Genomic DNA, 20,966 nt, shown 5'->3' on the forward strand with positions numbered 1-20,966 from the left:
TTCTCACTATTAAGTTAAACACGAAGCAATTAAATTCACTCTGGAAAAAAATAATAGGCTCAACATTTTGACATGCAACAAACGCCAATCATTATCTTGTACTCTCACTCAACGCCCATGTCGGCTCCCACGATGGCATTTGCTCATACGTGTCGCATCATCCAAAAGCGTCAACAGAGGGAGCCCGCGTAGAGTTGAGGACTTTCACGGCAACGCCACTCAATTGCCCTGCGCTGAAATTCGGCAGAATGAAAGTCAAATTATTTTCTGCTTGGGCTCAGTGCAGCTTATAGACGTTTTAATTCTATGAACGTATGAACTAAACCTCGGTACCTCTGTGCGTTGAGAGATACAAACAAAAAACAATGCATCTCTCAATTTTTTTTTTCACATTCTGAAGGATTCGCATGCTTGACTTAAAGCTTTCGTGGCTGCAGGAATTCACATTCGTTGGGTCTTTCGGTAAAGTCACGTAGATAGGTTCAAAGAAAATAACAAAAAAAATAACAAAACAAACTACGACGTTTCGATCGCAACACAAGCGTTCGTCATCAGGAAGAGGGGCGATGACGACCGCTTGTGTTGCGATCGAAACGTCGTAGTTTTTTTTAAATTATTATTTTCTTTGAACCTATCTACGTGACTTTACCGAAAGACCCAAAGAATGTTATTCGCATGCTACTTGAGAAGAATTCTCCACAACACAATGAATTTGTCATCATCATCACTATCATTCATGACATATCAAATGCTTGGATGAAGGCCTCCCCACTTTGTCGCCACTCTCCGTGGCCCTGTGATGCCAACATCCATCTCACTCTTGCCAATGAGCTAATCTTATCGCTCCATCTCTCTCTCCGCGACGATCCATCTCCATCACCAGTGTTGTCCGTCAGCCATCGTCCCCAACTAGCTGTGCGTCCTGCCAAAGTCCACTTCTCTGAAGTCGCTGTTGGTGTCCCCTTTTGATTTCTGTTTGATCCCTACTCTATGTGGCATCTACTTCTGTCTCTAAGTGTTATTCCAAGCGTGGATCTCTGTGTTCAATGGAAAGGAAGCCGTTTTAATATCCAGGTTTTGCTCACGTGAAAAACTTAACAAAATAAAGCTCCAAATATCGGCTACAAATAAATACGAGCAAATAAAAGTCACGTCCAAACAGTTAACTAAACAGAATGTTTGTTCGAGGATCTAGGGAGATTATTTAAGGCAGAATGTGATAGAAAATTATAAAATAAATAAATGTGTGAGAGCAAGCTGGGGGTGCTTTTAGGAAATTTAATTGGATTATAAAAATCAACAGACCAATGTGCATCAAGATGAACGTTTTTAATCATCGTACATTACCTGCTATGACATATGGACCGGTCATACTTGGACGCTGACAAGGAAAATGCAAATTTCGATTTAAAGCTTTCGTGACTGCAAGGATTCATCTTCTTTGGTTCTTTCGGTAAAGTCACGTAGAATGAGAATAAAATAATAAATTAATAAAATAAAATAACACAATAAAATTCTCACGACGTTTCGGCCACAACACAAGTGGCCTAAGAAGGAGGCCAAGAAGAAGGCCACTTGTGTTGTGGCCGAAACGTCGTGAGAATTTTATTGTGTTATTTTATTTTATTAATTTATTACTTTACTCTCATTCTACGTGGTGACTTTACCGAAAGAACCAAAGAAAAAGGAAAATGCAATTAAACCTTAAAACGCAGGAAACGTGGAGACATGCATCCTGGGAATTAAACCGAGAGGGAGAGAGAACAACGGGTGGACCAGAGAATAAAGGCAAACCCAGAGACATCGTGCTGACTGTCAGGAATCGAGCTGGACACACTGCTGTAACGGATGATTGCTAATGGACAGAAGATGTGGTGGAACGACGGCCAACAAAGAGAACACGCCTGAGGGGATGAGCACTACACAAAGTGAGTGACGTATGATTAGCTTGTGTGTGGGAGGTGGATCTTTCATCACAAGACACAAGGGGACGTCTTGAACCAGCAGTATATACACCATCGTGTTGTTAATGATGCTGATGATGACGTTCACTTCCTTATGTTGAGTTTATGCCTGGTCTGGATCGGTTTCATTTTACGTTTGCATGAACGCTCAATCAAAGTAATATTTGGTATTGACACAAAGCTGCAGTGAGGGCCCACCTTTTATAACTTAGTTGTATGCTGTCAGAGCACGTGATATTGCATTACTTTTTAGTTATTTATTGCAAAACTAGATGTGTTCAGTGTTTTTTTGTTGTTGAAAATGAATTTGTGATGCTCAACATTTGCAAATCAAGGTATTCATAATGTCCCACATATTAGCATGGCCCCTAAAATATACATCCTGTGTTACCCTAACGTTTAATCAGCAATGTCCTCATGCCTGTTCAAGATGTTTATGTCCACATCATTCTGACATGCTTTGATTTGAAGGGGCATGTCTACTTAGCCACTCATTGATTCCAAATGTAAGCATTTCTGATGAAAGCATAATTACGCATCTATCTTCATCCTGGACTTCAAAGGAGGTAAATAATTACTTCCAGGCCTAGACATCTGCACTGTAGCCCACTGTGAATGCTGAATGCCAAATTGAGATGGTGTTTCATCCTTTGCAGATCATTGTGAAAGCACTGCATGTATAATTTATATACTAATGATTATAGATTATTCAAATACAACAAAATAGATTATGATCCATGCACACGTAATGCATATTTTAGTAAACAAGACTGGCTGCCAGGTCTACCCTAAACCAAAACAAGCAACCCAATTTGCTCCAAAGTGCAAATCCTCAATGCTGCTCTGCCTTCTGCCGCTTTCCCAATGTGTCCGTGCATCCTTCCTCGTTGAACATCGCCCAGTATTGCCATTCCGTTCCTTCCTCCTGGATCTTCCCACGATCACCTCCACCAGCAAGCCGTTCCCTCTGACTACCACTCGCTTATGAAATAATGCGCTCGATAGTTAAAACTTTATGTATAAAAACATATATTATCATCAATTGATTATAAAATGATTTCAAGTGTAATTTACGGTGTGGAAATTGTATAACGTCATGATTTCTCTAATTAACTCCATGATTGTATTATTGGGTAACTGAAAGCACGTGCGACGCACGCTTTATCGAGTGAAAAGGTGAACTGCAAACTACAAACGTTTAAGGAATATTCATTAGTACAGCAAAGCGCAACAAAAATACACAATAAAATGTGAAAACTATTACAACGTCATGGGGAAACTCATATCGCGACAAATGTCACATCGTGACTTTTGATATAATTAATTATAGCAATGATATCCTTCAGGATAATTAGTGGGTCGACCTTGACACTGACCCTCTGTAAGGGGGCGCTCATTTAAATACGAAGCGTAAGGGAAATTCACCATTGTCTCAGGTAAGCAGGGCACAGTCGGGTTTTTCAGGAAAGGTTGTCTGTGCAGCCAACAGTGACATCAATCATAATACTCAACAGACATCTCCCGTGAGAAATTTCCCAGACATGGTCACGTCAATCAGTCTTCTTGTTCTTCCCAACCGGGGCTTGAACTGAGTTTTAGATTCACTGCCATGGCATCCAAACATAGCTCTTATCCCCTGAGCATCCTGGCGATGACATTGAGCCGAGCTAATTGGCCAAGTTGTCAATGAAGCGGCTAAGATGCGCGTGGGACACAATGAGCTGGTCGAACTTGGCTGGCTAAAACGCACACCCCCTAAAATAACTTTTTTTTTTTACCCCCTAAATAACTAATATTTTACCGAGAAACACATTGCTCCGTGTCACAAATACGATGCATACATCATTCATAGGTGTCGGCATCAGTTAGGATGTCAGCTCGCTCGGTGTTACTCGATGAATGGGGCAACTTCCAAAAGAGGCCGCCTGCACACAGTCTAATGCCCCTGCGTTTACCGCTCACTGCTTTATTTTTTATATATTGCTAGTGAAGATCGAAAGCGTCCAATTTCACTACAGTACCTGATAATAATAATTTTAATTTATAATGTACATTCCGTTCTAGGATCCCAATGCGCAATGCATGAAAAGCAGGAAACAAAAACAGAACCAGGGCAACCGACCAAACTAAAGAGGGAGGGCCACTTTAAAAGGCTGGGTTTTCAAAGTAGACCTAAATATGTCTACAGACTTGGGTTGCATGGGCCACTTTGTTGAGCTATCATTTGCGGCCAGGTCGCATCTGAAAAATAAGTTAATACTTCAGTGGGCTTTGTCTGGTAGGATGGGGATGGTTTCGTTTTATTTGTATGTGTTTGGGTGAATTGTTTACCATTGTGTTTGGGTGAATTGTTTACCATTGTGTTTGGGTGAATTGTTTACCATTGTGTTTGGGTGAATTGTTTACCATTGTGTTTGGGTGAATTGTTTACCATTCTTGTACTTTGCAGTACTGTAATGTTTTTGCAATGTTTGTTGTTGTAACGTTCTTACCTCGTGCCCCGACTGGACATCTGTGAAAAAGAGCTTTATAGCTCATCGGATTCCTCCAGTAAAATTAATATTCTAAATTTGCATGTTCACCTCCCTTCCAAACACCATCACAGGAAACACGAATCAGCTCTTAATATTCCTCAATGACTGCACAACATTAAATACCCTGAAACTATTATTTGAAACACAATTACTCAGTAATTTAGGGCCCTGCAGGTGCGTGATAATTTACCGGAGTGAGGAGGACTTATAATTGAACATGCTGCTCGTTGCAAATAGCAGAATAGTTTAGCAAATGTGTGTGTGATGCATCGTTGAGCCCAAGACAGTTTCACAATAGACTTAAAACAGTGTTAAAGTATTCCAAATCGCCTACTACTATGTGTGATCAGCAAGCATTTGAGATGGACTGGACTTATAAGAGTGAGCAATAACACATTTTCAGACATACTGACTCTTATTCTTGGTTCTTTCGGTAAAGTCTCTTTCCCTTCTACGTGACTTTACCGAAAGAACCAACAATATGAATCCCTGCAGTCACGAAAGCTTTAAATCAAAATACTGAGACTTACTTGAATAATACAATTTTCAAAAATAATAATCCTCTGTGGTTATCCTTCATGAAGGCAATTAAAGGTGCAGAGTTTAGTTTATCCAGCCAGGTGGCACTGTGGTTCGAGTGTTCGAGTCACAATGGCAAAGTTGCCCCGCGTCAATTGCTGCGTGCTGAAGTCAGCGCATCAGGTGACCGTGGAGAGCGAGCGGCGTTCTTCTCCATGGCAAGGCCCGCGGGCCACGGGCGGGCCACGGGCGGGCCACGGGCGGGCCACGGGCGGGCCACGGGCGGGCCACGGGCGGGCCACGGGCGGGCCACGGGCGGGCCACGGGCGGGCCACGGGCGGGCCCTGGTTGCCTTCAGTGGGGTCCCTGACGTGAGGGCCCCCGACAAGACAGAACGCGTGAGAACCACCGCCATCGTGCTGCTGTAAAACCCCAAATGGTTTCAAATGTTTGGCGGCCCTCACACTGATGGTGCCTAGTGGGCGAAAGTGACCGCCCTCTGAACGTCAGTGAAGAACACTCGTGTAGAGTGACCTTGTTCAAACGGCGTGGGAGGGCTTTCAAACCCTCAGGGTGGGCACGACAGAGCCAACGTTAAACAAACTTAAACATTGAATACTATGCAGCATGAGAAACAACATGATCTATTGTATTCTTGGTTCTTTCGGTAAAGTCACGTTGAAGGGAAACAATAAAATATATGTAAAACAATAAAATTCTCACGACGTTTCGACTGCAACACCACAAGCAGTCATCATCAGGTGTGAAAACCAACGGGCAAGAAACATTTTAAAGAAGTGGCGGTTTGCGTTTAATCATTTATTTATTTATTTACATTAGCGCCACTGGGGACCATAAGTGAAGATGATATCTAAATGTAGAGCTCCAGCTGGGTTTATATCAGAAGCCCACGTGTTGGAGGACCTTCCCTCCACCCCACGTGGTGTTTTACACCACATTAACACGACTCACGCTGGTGTCTCACACTGCGTCCGTCCGATAACGCTCCGCGCGCTGCATGCACAAAGGCGATTGTTTTCCTTACAAGCGCGCTCAGTCACGATGTCTTGCTGAAAGTCAAAACATTTGATGGGAAAACATTTCAACGCGTTTTTTTTTCCATTTCTCCCTTCCCCATTTATTCTAGCTGCGGCTGGCAGTTGCTGAATTCTCACCGCTTACCTGTCGTTGCTTTGAACAAAAATTTGAAAACAAAGGTGATAATGCTGTATTTGCAGGCTCATCAGCATCATCGTCGTAGTTAGTAGAAAACCTGCGCCTGGTCACGTGCGCAGTTGGTTGCCATCGCGTATATGTCTGTGAACTAGAAGTTGGAAACGGTTCAATTTTGTGAGGGTCAGCCAACCCATCCATCTCCACTGCGGTCTCTTTCATTATTAATCATTGGCTGTGCCACGGCTTTCAGCATCCTCAGCTTCTCTTCCTGGAATAAGTCCTCGGCCCTTTGTGCACATCCAAGCATGTGACTCATCTCTCGTTTGAATCGCACGCCGATTGTAACGTGAGATTTTAAAGTTTTCAATTGATTTATTATCATTCGTCTTTTTGTATAGCATCTTTGTTATTTGTCTCTTAACTGTGATTCTTAAATGTGTTACTGTTTTAATGTTAGATTACACACACTTATGTCTGTGCTCTCCATTTGCGTGGGTGAAAAGTCGACTAAGTTTTGCCCGATCCTGACCAGCTGGCTTACAAACATAATAAACTAAACTACCAAAATGCAATTGCATGATGCGTGCTCACATGGGCATAACATGGAATACAGTGCAGGATAACTATTGGTTCACTACGTTTTTAAACACTGAAAAGATAAAACTAAATCGTGGAATGCTGCCTCAATAATAATTATTCATGCGACTGTGAGGTATGGGGGAGGTCTTCATCTAAAAGTGGATAGAACATGGTAGATAACGATGATGGCATATACGGCAATGCACACAAGGTTGCACATACACAACATAAAATTATCTGAATTTTGAAACCTACCTAGCTAAATAAAGGAACCTAACAAATACACACTTTTAGATACTCACACCCCCATACGGTACATTCATAATAGTAATGGATTACACGTCCTTGAATAATGTTCGTTAGAAATCTACGGTAACTTAGAATATGGGGACATGAACCACAAAGGTCATGTCATTCCACATCCTAATTCCTTTGACAAGATGTCAAAGGTTACGCAGCGTTCGAGGCTGTTTCTCTTAGAAAAGCATGGTTCAAGGACAATACAGTATTTATAGCTTCATATATATAAACAAATGGAAAAGATCCTCCATATAGCCTTTAACATACGTTTAACACGTAGTAAAATGTTGTGGCTTGGCTCTCCAACACACCGGTGTGCTGTACTAGTGACGAATTGGCACGTTATGTTTACGTGACAACCCTTACTAATTGGCTGTGTCGAGTGGCGGCGGGTTTCACGACCCATTGATATATTTACGCCATCTTTTACATACGGTTGGGGAAAATGTTGTTAGCGAGCACCTATTAAGGCCTGTACAGCACAATATGGGATGATGTAGCTGCATTTGTATTCAAAGTGCTGTTGTTTACACACTGCACCAGATACAAATGTAAGGCTGAGTCGACCTAGAGGAGGCCCAGGACAAAGTTCCTGTCATACTCGCCATTGATATTAGGGATTCAACCTCAGGAAAAGTAAGTGTGGAAGCGCATTGCGAGACCCACTCCACTGCCACACACACATTAATATGAACATATAAAATCGGTGTATCTGCCACACGTTGAAACGTGTTCGAAAATCTTCAATCTTCCGCAAGGTTATTACTTTCGGAGGCAGTTGTGCCACGTGGGTCTCAAAATGCAGGCAATCTGGAGTTCTCGCGTGCCCAGGTGCAATCCCTGCGAGTGACTGAACGGTGTTATCTGCTGATCGACAGCATCACCGCTGCAAATTACTTTCACGGGGCCCCCACCGGCGTGTCGCTGCACGTCGGTAAGCACAGCGGACGGCGCGGGGGACTAGCCTTGTTGCGTGTTATCGCAAACTTGGCAATTTTTAGATAACAACTAACTCAGCCTCCACCGACGTGCATGTTCACACCTCCAAGCAAGGCCAACGCAGCTATCCCACTGTGGTTAATGAACATTATGCGCCAGGACCTGAGCTTTTGGTGAGAATTAGACATCACGGAGAGATCTGCATTGATGTCTACCCCAAGGGAAATCTACTTTATTCCAATGCCACATTGCACAAACTTGCAACACGTGAATAGCTGCTCCTGGTACGAACTCAATTGAAATGCATGATCATTACATTCCCTGGCACTTACTGCGCCTAATGATTTATTGCAACCATTGTTAATCGCAGCCATTAGACTAAAAATGAAACAAACAAGTATATATAAGATTCCACGTGCAATGTGTTATTTAGTTTGCGTGGCTTTAGATACGGCATTGGCACACATGAAATAAATAAATGATAAGCGTGCAGAACTAGAGCATACAAGAGAATGAAGATGGAATTCACACACATACAGCGTTAATGAGTTTGATCCGAGTTTTATTGCTTAATTAAATGTGAAAAAATAAGACGTTAAAGCTGCTGCACCACTATGTGTGATTTATTTATATAAAGTTCATATCCTTTGCAAATATAAAATGTAACAAAAAATCTTAACATGGGCTTACTGTTGAAAGGGCACCTTTTAAACATTTGATGTACTTAAGCGTGCAGCCCTCTTGCCTGACATTCCCCACAATTGTAGCTTCTTTAAACAGCAACTGCATTAAATTAGTTGTGACAAAAATGAAATCGAATTCCTAGCCAATTACATGAATGGTCGCCACTTCTGAGAATAATGCAGGCGCACGCAATCACAGCCACTGGTAATACTCGTGGTGTGGCCATCAGTTTGAGGTCACAGATTCACATTTCACGTCCCCCGGAGTTTTATTTCAACAGGGCACGATGGGGCTCCACACATTATCAGCACAATGCATTGTCACCGTTGGTTGGCAGTGGGCCTAAAATTGGCAGCTGTAAAAAAAACCAGCCATCCTCAGAGAAACTATTTATCTCGGCTTTATAAGCGACAGCCCATTTGTCCTTTCTCACAGATGTTGGTGATCATGGCCTTCCATTTATCTCTATCCACGATATTACTCGGTTGCATCCAATTATAAAAAAACAAAAAATTTACGTGATTCATTTGCTGTCCTGACCGGCTGTTTGGACAACTGATTAATGTAATTCGTTAATATATACATTCTTTTCACTGCTTAAAGAATGCCATCGCTTGTTAATGCTTTACTGTTACTTTTCTTCAAGTCAGTGAATTGACTGGCTGTTGTCCTCCCTATCCAGTCAGCTCTTGCCAATGGCATCTACTCCCAGAGGTGCAGCCATGCTGCCAAACAACTACAAAAATCGACATCAAATACATTGTGCAATTTAACGAGACTGTATATGCCACAGTATATGCATATGACAGCATATTCTTGGTTCTTTCGGTAAAGTCACGTGGATAGGTTCACAAAATAATAGAATAAACAAGAAACTACGACGTTTCGATCGCAACACAAGCCATCGTCATCAGGTGGAAAAAAAAACGGGGAGGGGGGAAGCCACCCAAGGCAAGGTGTTTTTAAAGGTTCAAAATGGGTGTAGCCCAAGCCTCTTGGTAAACCAGCCGTAATGGTTATGTTAAGAGGGTCGACGTATGAGCCGTGGAGAAATTAACAACTTGTGTGGTACGCCCAATGCAGGGGCGACACAGCAGGAACTGGAATTGCTTGTCCCACCTTTAGTCGAATAAAAATAACATCGGAAGGTGACAAGATGGAAACATCACAGCCAGTTATGACTTGAACTGGTTGATGATGTCCTTCCAATGATTTCTGAGTTTGTACCCATCCTCTTGGTTTAAATTGTGTCTGTGTCTGTATATATGGATGGCTTCATGAAGGAATCTTTGGTGATAGCCAGTGGGCTTGCAAAGTACCTTCGTCTTAGAGAAATCAATTTCGTGTGAGCCAACCGCATCAAAATAATGATCGGCCACGGCAGAAGTATTGATCCTGCCGTGTTTCAAATCTGCCTTATGCTCACGAACACGGTCCGAGACATGTCGTTTAGTTTCCCCAATGTAACTACTACCGCAGACACTGCTTCGTTTGTAGACGCCGGGATATTGCATGTCAGGGATCTTATCCTTAATAGATGGTGTCAGTTCACGAATTTTATGTTCTGTGTTAAATCGGACCTGGATCTTGTGTTTGTTCATGATTTTGGAAATATTTTTGGTGACCCCTGCTATGTATGGCAAGGTGATGATTTTGATTGGGTCCTCAGATGGCCCCTTCCCAACGGTTGGGGTGATGGCTTTACAGATTGTGTAGTCTGAATATCCATTCGTCTTGAAAGCTTGGTGTACGTGTTCCATTTCACTGGCTAGGTGATGATGGTCGGAGATCCATCGAGCTCTATGGTGTAGAGTTTTGATGAGGGAATTCTTATGGGATGGATGGATGGTGGTGGGAGTCAGGTTTTAGGTAGGCATCAGTATGGGTTGCTTTCCTGTAGACAGAGTGACCCACTGAGCCATTTGGTTTATTTTCGATTAGAACATCCAAGAATGGTAGCTAGCCATCCTTTTCCACCTCCATGGTGAATTTGATGGCTGGGTGTATGGAATTGATGTGGTTGAGGAATTGGTTTAGAGCTGGTAGGCCATGAATTGCACCAGAAACAATAGATACTGACTAATAGACGTTGACCAATAGAGGCTAATCAATAGATACTGACCAATAGAGGCTGACCAATAGAGGCTGACCAATATAGTCGTTCACGAAAAGATATTCACCAATAGACGCTGACCAATAGACGCTGACCAATAGACGCTGACCAATAGACGCTGGCCAATAGACGTTGGCCAATAGACGCTAGCCAATAGACGCTGGCCAATAGACCCTGACCAATAAAGGCTGACCAATAGACGTTGACCAATAGACTCTGACCAATAGACGTTGACCAATAGACCCTGACCAATAGACGCTGACCAATGGAGACTAACCAATAGACGTTGACCAATAGACTCTGACCAATAGACATTCACCAATAGATGCTGACCAACAGACATTGACCAATAGACGCTGACCAATATATGCTGACCAATAGACGTTGACAAATATACACTGACCAATAGACACTGACCAATAGACACTGACCAATAGACACTGACCGAGCAGTGGTCTCGGTGACTTGCAGCAATTTACGATGTCAGCGAACCCGGTACGGTCAGCACAAACAATACTGCATGTAACAACAGTGGGCCCACGGACATTGCCAATGAACTATCGTAACGAGGTGCTTTGTTGTCTGATGGCCAGGTCACCAAGTCATCTTGGAAGATCTTTTTCTTTACTGTAGAAATCCGATGAACTGTGAAGCTCTTTATTTCATAAATGTCCAGTAGGGGCGGGTCGGCAAAGGTACGACAACAAACAATATAAAAAAAAACAACGGGAGTACAAAATAGAGAAAAGGGTAAGCAGGTCACTAAATATAAATAAATAACACATACATAGATGTATTCCTTACATAGTCCGATTTTTCAACACTACATGCAAGCTTGAACAAGGTAGCAAAAAAAACAACAACAACAAAAAACAAAAAACTACCACACCAAGAAAACACACAGTAGCCCCTCAATAAAATGGCACATTAAAATTGAAATATCGATGCACAAGTAAAGATGAAAGTGACAAATCTCGTGAGCAAATGTGGCTGTGTCCAGCACTAATCTTCCGCACCAGGATATTTATGCTCATGGGCAAGGTGTTAGAGGGATAGATTTCAGTATCCGGCCTATTTTTATTTCGACATCACAATCACTGCTCCCAGTGTCCCTTGCATCCATGAAGGACTACGAGTTTGAACCTCGTGAGAAATTCGAGCGAAGTCAATTGTATTAACATATTATCCAGCCCCGAAGCAATCCTTTGCGCACAATATAGTGGCCACCAGCCAGAAGCGTTCTCATTCCATACCGTCCCTGCAGTCTCACGAAGGAACACAACTCAACAAGGTTGTATGTATGTGTGTTGAGCTTCTTTCACACCGTACGTAGCCAACCGTGCTAACAGGCAGAACAAATACCCAGGCTCAGCACTGGGTGTTCTATGCGAGGTCAATAGCCTACAGTGAGTTCTGTCCCTGGTACATTGTGAAAACACCACCACCAATGGGAGTAAGATCAACCTTCACGTTCAATGCCACCCTTAATAGATGTTAACGAACATAATTTTGCCCCAGTGGCCTATCGAGGCAAACAGGGGAATCTCAATTGAAGGAAATTAGATGCAAGTAGGGGGATGCTGCCTGGTGTAGCGCATTCGCCGCTTGATCCAGAGGTTATTGGTTCAAATCCAGCGGCCACCCTGATTAACCGTAGAAATATGCTTCTCAGTAATGTTAAATATCCCGTATTGTCATTCGCAAGAGTAGGTGTGGTAGTGTCATGGTCCAAATTTGGCTAAATTACTCATATGGCCAGACCTTGCTGAAAGAGTCACGAGGTGCAGTTAGGCTTTTCCAACTGATGCAGAATAATAATAAAAATAATGGACTTGCAATCCAGAAATTATGCGTTTGATCTCCTAGCGTCGCAGTTGAAACAGAGGACAAGTGTCTGAATTTCCCAGCCTCTATCTACCAAGTATTATAAATGGTAATACTATAGTTAGCCAATCAGATGCTTCATTGTATCACTCGGGGGGGGGGACGAATCGTTAAGAAAGAAGTTTACCATACATACCTGCTTCGTGATTATATTATACATGCTAAAGAGGTTGTAGGTTGTTATAACATATTCTTTGGGTCTTTCGGTAAAGCCACGTATTGGAATTTGAACTTGCTGCTTCCCAGTTGCGAACAAAGCGCTTCAACCCATCTCATTATCCTCCGCTGGGTCCAGGAAGGATGCCCATAGCACTTGAAAATAATAAACAGAAAATGTAATTACACGTCTCAGATGTATTCTAGCCATTTGCATTAAACGCTCTTTCACTCAGCCAAGGTGTGAGATGTATCAATCCATTTTCGATATGTGAAACTAAAATCTCTTAATGAGCAATCTACTTTATAAAAGCATGATCTTCATCAACTTTTATATCGAGGTATACCTGTTTGGTAAATTTTACTTATAGTCTAAAACATTCGCAAAGGATGTATACGATTTCCCAACCCGTGGTAAGAAGCCTCTGGGGTAGAGCTTGAAAGAAGCCTGAGGCTTCCAACACGTGACTGCGAGGTTATTTGGCATGGGAGAGGGACGGATCGGTCCCGCTTGCTGTTTTCATACAATTTAGGGCACTGTCCCGGGAGCGTGCTGTCCTACAAACAATTGGGTTCATCATCTGCCACGCACAACTTAGAGTAGGTGCTGAGTGGAGGAAGGCCTTAAAGGATATCGGAGTATCCTCTGCATCTTCGAACAGTAACTACGTGTGGGCCTATTATTTTATTTCAATGTTAGAATGACAAATATTTTGTCTTATTTCAGTGGACAAATCTATATATGCATCGACGGGGACCATGTGGCTTTGGAGGAACCGCTTTCTGTACGCAATGTTTTCATGTGGCCCAAACTTAAAGTAGTTTCTCTCCTTGGCCAAGAGATAGTGATGAGCACATTCCCGATGTGCAGTGATGGGCACGGCGTTACAGCGCAGCGCGCACCTAAGCGCCCTGTAACTGCGGTCACCTTTTGTTTTTTGATGCTCGGTGTCGTATTGACCGAGCGTGCCCCCCCCCCATCTCCCCCCCCCCTGTCGTGATGAACACCTCCCACCCCAGCATGAACTGAGCACAGAGTTGATGCGATGAAGCCGTTGACGTGCGCAGTGCACCGTCAGCGAAAAAGAGTTTGCACCGCTTGCACCAAAGACAAATAATCCCCCGTGTAGCCTTAACAGACTGTAGGGGCAAGTGCTGTTCGCGAGCAGCACCTACGAAAGGCCGGCACGGCTCACGAGGGGGTGCGTGGCCAGCACCACGCCCGGCCGGCTGCCTTTGCTGGCACCGGCGACATCATCACAAGCGCAGCACAACAACTTGAGCGTTGGTCTGCAAATCATCGCAATGTACGACAATTAGTACTTTAAACGTGAAGCCACTCAATGGAATTATAAAGTTGGGTTGATGCAACTTTTTAAAGATATTTCTCAAATATGTTATATTTACCAGAACATGTATTGATAGCTTAACACGGAGGCAGTGGCGACATATATTATTCGTAATAAAGGTTTTTGGGTTAGATCGCTAAAAAATATTTACACGATCTAACCCAAAAACCTCTTATGGAAAGTGCATGTTGTTTAAATAGGCCATTGCTAACAGGAATTACCAAGATTATTTATATCACTAAATGGGTAATGTTTTTTCTGCCTGAGTATCCACATTAACATTGAAAAAAATATTTCTGATGATGGTAACTATACACAATTCATCAACAAATCCACGAATGTATTGCCCTTTGTCAAACTAATGCTGCATGATGGCCAGCCACGACCTTTCAGTTTTGGGGTCTGTGTGGCTACACTTGGCTCTATTGGTCACTGCAGGTTGGTAAAGGTTGGGGGGGGGGGGAGCAGTTCAGATATCACTTGCACGTTAGTGGTGGCGAGGAATTAAACTCAGGTTACCAGGTTCGTAGTGCGTTGTGCTAACCATCGTGCCACTCTAGCAGTGAGCTTTGCACGACCCAATACACGACCTGGCTACGGTAATTGCATGTAAGCATCTTTCAGTGAGTCAGTCTAAAATTCTTGGTGGCCAAAAAACAAGTTAAAATGCGGTGTTGATTGTAACTTGTCAATCGACTGACTCGTCAGTTGTTAGACCACAGGGCAACTGCTCCACGATTTGATGTCACTGATAACATGACTGCTATATGATTTGTACAATTCTACGACAGTATTATGAAGAATATCCCAGCACATGGAGAAAAAAATGCAAATCATGCCAGGACAACAAGCAATGCAATCCAAAAACACATCAGTAAGCTAGGCATTTGACTGTATGTAAGTATGTTGTAACTCAAATATCAGAACTGGCAGTACATTCTGGAATATCTATATCTCGGAGACACTCAGACTTGTTAATATTCTACATGTGTATGTGACATAGGTGAATTCCCATTAAAAAGGCGTATCACATATTTTTTACTGCCATATTAAACTTCCAATATCGTTTCGAATGGTCAATGTGTCACTGTTTTCAGTATGTTCAACATTCGCATCAATTAAGGCCCCGCGTAGGGTGTAATTTAAACAAAAGTACAGCTTTTAACGTGGGCCAAATGTGCTTGTTGGTACCATTTGTCACTCATCAAGTCGATCGTTGAACGCAGCCGTCTTAACAAATTGATCTGAGCAAGGAAATGTTCCAATGCCGCGTGATGTATGATACTGCTCTCTTCTGCGACCAAGGATACAATTGATCAGCTCCACGAGCGTTGTACACAGTGAAGAACAGCAATTAAGCAGCAAAACACGCGGGCTTCCTGGCCAATGTACAAACAGCTCCGTCACAGTGACAAAATTCAACCCATGTGCAGCAATGGAAAATACATCGTCTTGTTTTGCAGTAAGGCCCTTGGTGTGTGTCGAGAAAGAGAGCACAACAGACGCTGGGGCAAGGTTCGCCGGATCAGGTGCAAATCCAAGTGGTAAAAAAAACATTATTTTTTTAATCTTATTTGAGCGTATCGGGTCTGTATTTTGTTGCCCTTCCGAGTTCAGACACAAGCACTTTGCTGACTATTTTTCTTCTCTAATCACTTACGAGTGAGGAACTTGAAGCAACCGCATTTTAATACGTTCCTGGAGGTTTTAATTGCGAAAGCATAAGCGTGAATATTATACAGAGTTGCATTTATGAACACAAACAATACGTGCAAATGAGGCCTATAATCAGTCAAAGGACTAAAATGGTAACAATGTTAATAAATCAAAGGCATCTAGGGGACAACCATGTGATATCAAATGCGACGAATAACCCAAAGTCTGTCTTTAGGGGCCGACCCATGCTTAACGCCATTAATAAAGTACAGGAAATCAAAAGCGCTGTTCCATTGCAATAACGCTATTACCTTGGTGTCAACGAATACAGCACTGACAAGTACATTTGATGTAAGGACTCGTTAATATTCTTGTTGTTGTTATTATTATTTCCGGTCCCTTTTTGTCAATCCACAGTTGGATAGATGAGGACCTCCACACTCTGCCGTGTGGGCTATTTGACCATACTTCACCCTCTGCCGTGTGGGCTACTTGACCATACTTCACCGTGCTCGTTAGTGCGAGTTGGCGAAGGTTTTACATCGCACGTGCCCCGAATTGTGAGAAACAGATTTTTTTAACTGAACGCAGTATTTGTTGACATGTGATTCAACCTTTACACACACCTAGATATTGACCTGCCATGATTATGAATTGATATGTATTGAGCCGACTATACATACATTGGTGTTGATTTATTCATCCCGAGTGCGTTTTAAGATAGGTTTAGCGTGTTTATGTTCTTATATAGGTACTCTCGCGCTGTGGCTCTGTGATATTGTCATAGCAGACATGAGATTAAGGGGCCGTCCATAAATGACGTCACGCACCTGGCGGGGGGGTCAGACATTTGTGACGATGTGTGACGAGGGGGGGGGGGGTGAGAAATGTGACGTCACATCAAAATGCACAACTTTAAATAAATATAGACAACACGTTCTAATTAATTAAATAGACTTTTTAATAAATGTTTTCTCCTACAACATCAGAACGCAGCGCCACATTAAATACGCACTACAATGACAATATCTGCAGATTGTCAGAGTCTATGAATTAAAAAAAATCGTAAAGTGATGTTTTTAAGTGCCCAAGGTGCTTGTATAAAAAAAGTGTCAAGCGCTATTTTTACATTGCGAAATATGTTTACATGACGTATAGTGATAGATACAGTGACTTTGGTGAAATTGCTGAACATGACTAGGCTTTCAGCAAACTACCCAGTTAATTCATGGATAAAGGAATGTGATCCATTCCATTTCATATTATTCCTGTTTTGCACTGAAAATCAATATCACATTTGCCAAGCTGTGCTCATGTACAATACATTCACAAACATTCGATTTACGAAAATTCGGTTGACAAAAATTCGGTTTACGAAATTTTGTAAAGAATGCAATTGACTTCTCGATTTGACAAAGTCGAATTTCCGCGTTAACGAAATTTCACACGGCATGTACCATGAGCTCAAACAGGGAGTTTTCGCCATCCAGTGGAGGCATTCCAACATGCAGCAGATTTTTTTGGCGAGTTCCCTAAATATGAATACTAATTTACATTTTACATAAATTATTATTCAATCGTTTTAATATTCATGTTCTTCATTCTCTTTTTGCATCGTGAAAAGTGATAAGGGTGCATATTTTTTTTATCTTGATTTGAAGCTTTCGTGACTGCAGGAATCCACTCTTTGGTTCTTTCGGTAAAGTCACGTGGTGGGTAGAAATAAAATAAAATAAAACGTGACTTTACCGAAAGAACCAAAGAGTATGCATATTTTTTTACGTTAGCAGTTGCATTGACTCTCCGAAACCCATCCCTGATTGTTATTATTAAATGAATGAGAAAAGGCGTTCCGATTGACGAAATTTCATATTTTGAAGAACGCATCCCTCTCGTTAATCGAGGGATACCTGTGCTACATTCTAAAACAGTGATGCTGGCTATGTGGAGGTAGGGAGGGACAGACAAACAGACGGTCATGTCCAAACGACAAGCAGTCACGTTGAAGGGAAACAACAAAATAATAAAATATATATAAAACAATACAAAATTCTCACGACGTTTCGACCATAACTCAAACGGTCGTCTTCAGGTGTGTTGGTTTGCATAAATTTATTTTTAAACGGCGCATTTATTTATTTATTAAAAGCACGTTAGCGCCACGCGCAACGATTTGGCAGTTTATTTAGGACTAGTCCATCTATATTCTGAAAAGAGTAGGGGGGAGACGAAATTTTTATAATGTATGCTGTCTGAAAGCCACTGTAAGCGTGAACAATCAATTAAGACCTGAAATGGTTTATCAAATCTTTCCAATGATTGCTAAGATAGAATCCATCTTCTCGGTTGAAATTGTCTCTGTGCTTGTATATGTGGATAGCCTCATGAACGAATCTCTCATGGAAGCCAGATGGCTTACAAAGAACCTCTGTTTTGAGTTATGGTCGAAACGTCGTGAGAATTTTTTTTATTGTTTTATATATATTTTATTATTTTGTTGTTTCCCTTCAACGTGACTTTACCGAAAAAACTAAGAATATGAATTACTGCAGTCACGAAAGCTTTAAGACAAGCAGGCTGTTAGTTATTACAAACAATAATAATGTTTAGCTTCTGCCTTCGCATGGATCTAAATTCCAAGGGCTAACAAATGATAATTGAATAGTGTCGGCAAGATACCAATTACCATTTCTCGTAGTCACGGAGATTGGATATTTCATTTTTGTTAATTTGTTTTCTCATTGAAAATACATATGGAAATTGTGCAAGGGCATTACAACAATTTGTGTTTCTTTTGTCGGAAATGCATGTTATCTTTGTGACAGTTGCCATGACCACAAGCAATGAGGCTAGCTGTAGTCTGAAAATGGGTCACTACTGTGATACATAAAACACCCACAATCACATGTCCGCCAATGAGAGCCAAACAAAGCAAGAACGGTGATGGTCATCTTAAGAAGACAATTTTCCCTGTTATGAAACCTCTGGAAAGTTATACTATGACCGTTTAAACACAGACCAACAACATTCAAGGCACCGTGCCAGGGCTGATGCGCTCTGTATTGAGCATTCATACCGGAGCTGCAGTCATTAATTATCGAAGCCTTCCCTCGTATAAAGAGGCAAGCAAAATGCCAAGAGAATTCCATGCAGGACAGCTGTGGGAATATGAGTTTGTATTTTGCAGAGGGAGTGTCACCTCTTTCTAGAACAGCACGTGCTGCTGCTGCTGCTGGGCCTCCCAATGGAGTGATGGGATGGAAGAGCAAGACTTAGAAGTGGTCCAGCTGTCCATACCAATCCTCCATGACATCCCATTGCACAAATAAAACATAAATACACGTGGTGCCAAACAAAAAGCATTTTTTTAAGTTGCACATAGTTTCACAGTATTCATGAAATATGTATGATTAGCTCTTGAATACAATAGATGAGCATATACATTAAGTAATATTTGTTTTATTTACTGAACCGCGACAAGCCAGGTGAGATAAGTATGTATTTTTACAAGGGAGCAAAATAAACAAGTGACATTGAACCACTATAAGGTTCATATTCTTGGTTCTTTCGGTAAAGTCACGTAGAAAGGAAACAATAAAATAATAAAAATATAAAACAATACAATTCTCACGACGTTTCGACTGCAACACAAGCAATCATCATCAGGTGTGAAAACCACAGCAAGAACATTTTCTTGCTGTGGTTTTACAGTGACTTTACCGAAAGAACCAAGAATATGAATCCCTGCAGTCACGAAAGCTTTAAATCAAAATTTCACTATAAGGTTGTTAACAAAGGGCACTGCTAGGTTTTTTTATGCAAGTCAACTTCATTGCGTTACAGTGCCGCAAAGGTCAAGTGGTGACAGCCAAGTCAGTCGATGGCAAGTTGTTTAAAATCCGTTCAAATTGTCTTTTGTTTCGACTGTGGAGCGAGATGCTATTCGGTCTCACGCAGTGTGAGCTGCGTGGCTTTCAGGAGAAAAGTTGAACCTTCGGCGAGAGCACTTTAAGGACAGATTTAATGGATGAACACATTTGATGATGTCCTGTTAATAGCCTCCATTAGCGTAAAGGTTAATCACCATCAGTAGTGGATGTTGAAGGGGAAGCTAGGAAAATACATAAATTAATTCACAGCCATCATGGGGGAAGAGCCAAACACGGAACACAGGTATACGCAGTACGACGTGGAACTCGCAGAGGAGATGATACATTGATTAAGCCTAGATTATGTAGTTTTCCCAAGCACAAGGTTATATTTTGCTATGGACCTGGTATACATTCCAGTCATTCACAATCCACCAACGTTTGTGGGGTAGAAGCGGCTTTGATACAACTGTTAGCCGTGATCTAGAATTCAAACCGGGGTTATAGGGCAGCGCGCTCACCCCTGTAAAACTGCTCCACCCCTAGACCTGGTATATTTCTAACCTAGTACATGTATTACTTGCAGTTGAATTTAAATAATGAAAATGTAAAATAATCAACCACTACTCTTGTTTCCTCGACAACGTTATTATTATGGTGTATTTGGCGAGGAGGTGTGGCTCCTCTTTTTAAGAGATGGTGCTCTCTGCCACTTAAAGCTATGCATTTTAGAAACGTACATTTTAGTTTTGTGAACCCTTTTTGATGGATGGGCTCTCATCGGCTGGTTCATTAAAAGTGTCATCGGCTACCAGCTGTGAATGACAGCATGGGGGATCTCATCACTTGATTCTGGGTGTACGGCCTGCTGTTGGCAACAACATTATAAGAACCCCATCTGCTTAACCCTACAACCTATAGCATCTGAATAGCAATGTCGAAATAAGCACAACAAACTCTTACGAGCAATTTATACGCCCAAGACGGCACAAGATGTTTTTTTTCATGATTGTGCAGGTCACAAAGTTTGTTTATTTTTTTGTGTATCGTGGGTGTCAAGTTAATAAGACTGTAAACTATATCAAGTGTTTAACATCACAGTTTATCAGCTGAGCTGCATTTCACCATGGGTATACAGGTTAAAGCCATCTGCCTTTAGAATTTGGTAACCTTTGATGGCGTTAGCAACGTGTTTTAACCATTATTTTTGTCACAACCCAGAGCAGCAATGATTATTGTAGAAT

At 41.9% G+C, this 20,966-nt stretch overlaps 1 protein-coding gene across 4 annotated transcripts in view; it reads right to left on the minus strand.

The window, feature by feature from the left end:
- Positions 1 to 20,966, minus strand: part of LOC116940471 (Kv channel-interacting protein 4-like) — a 390,068-nt gene that overhangs the window by 225,863 nt on the left and 143,239 nt on the right. The window lies entirely within an intron of this gene.

The sequence above is a fragment of the Petromyzon marinus genome, chromosome 9, assembly GCF_048934315.1.
Source record: "Petromyzon marinus isolate PM22_M1 ecotype Great Lakes invasive population chromosome 9, UKy_Petmar_22M1.pri1.0, whole genome shotgun sequence".
Taxonomy (NCBI): domain Eukaryota; kingdom Metazoa; phylum Chordata; class Hyperoartia; order Petromyzontiformes; family Petromyzontidae; genus Petromyzon; species Petromyzon marinus.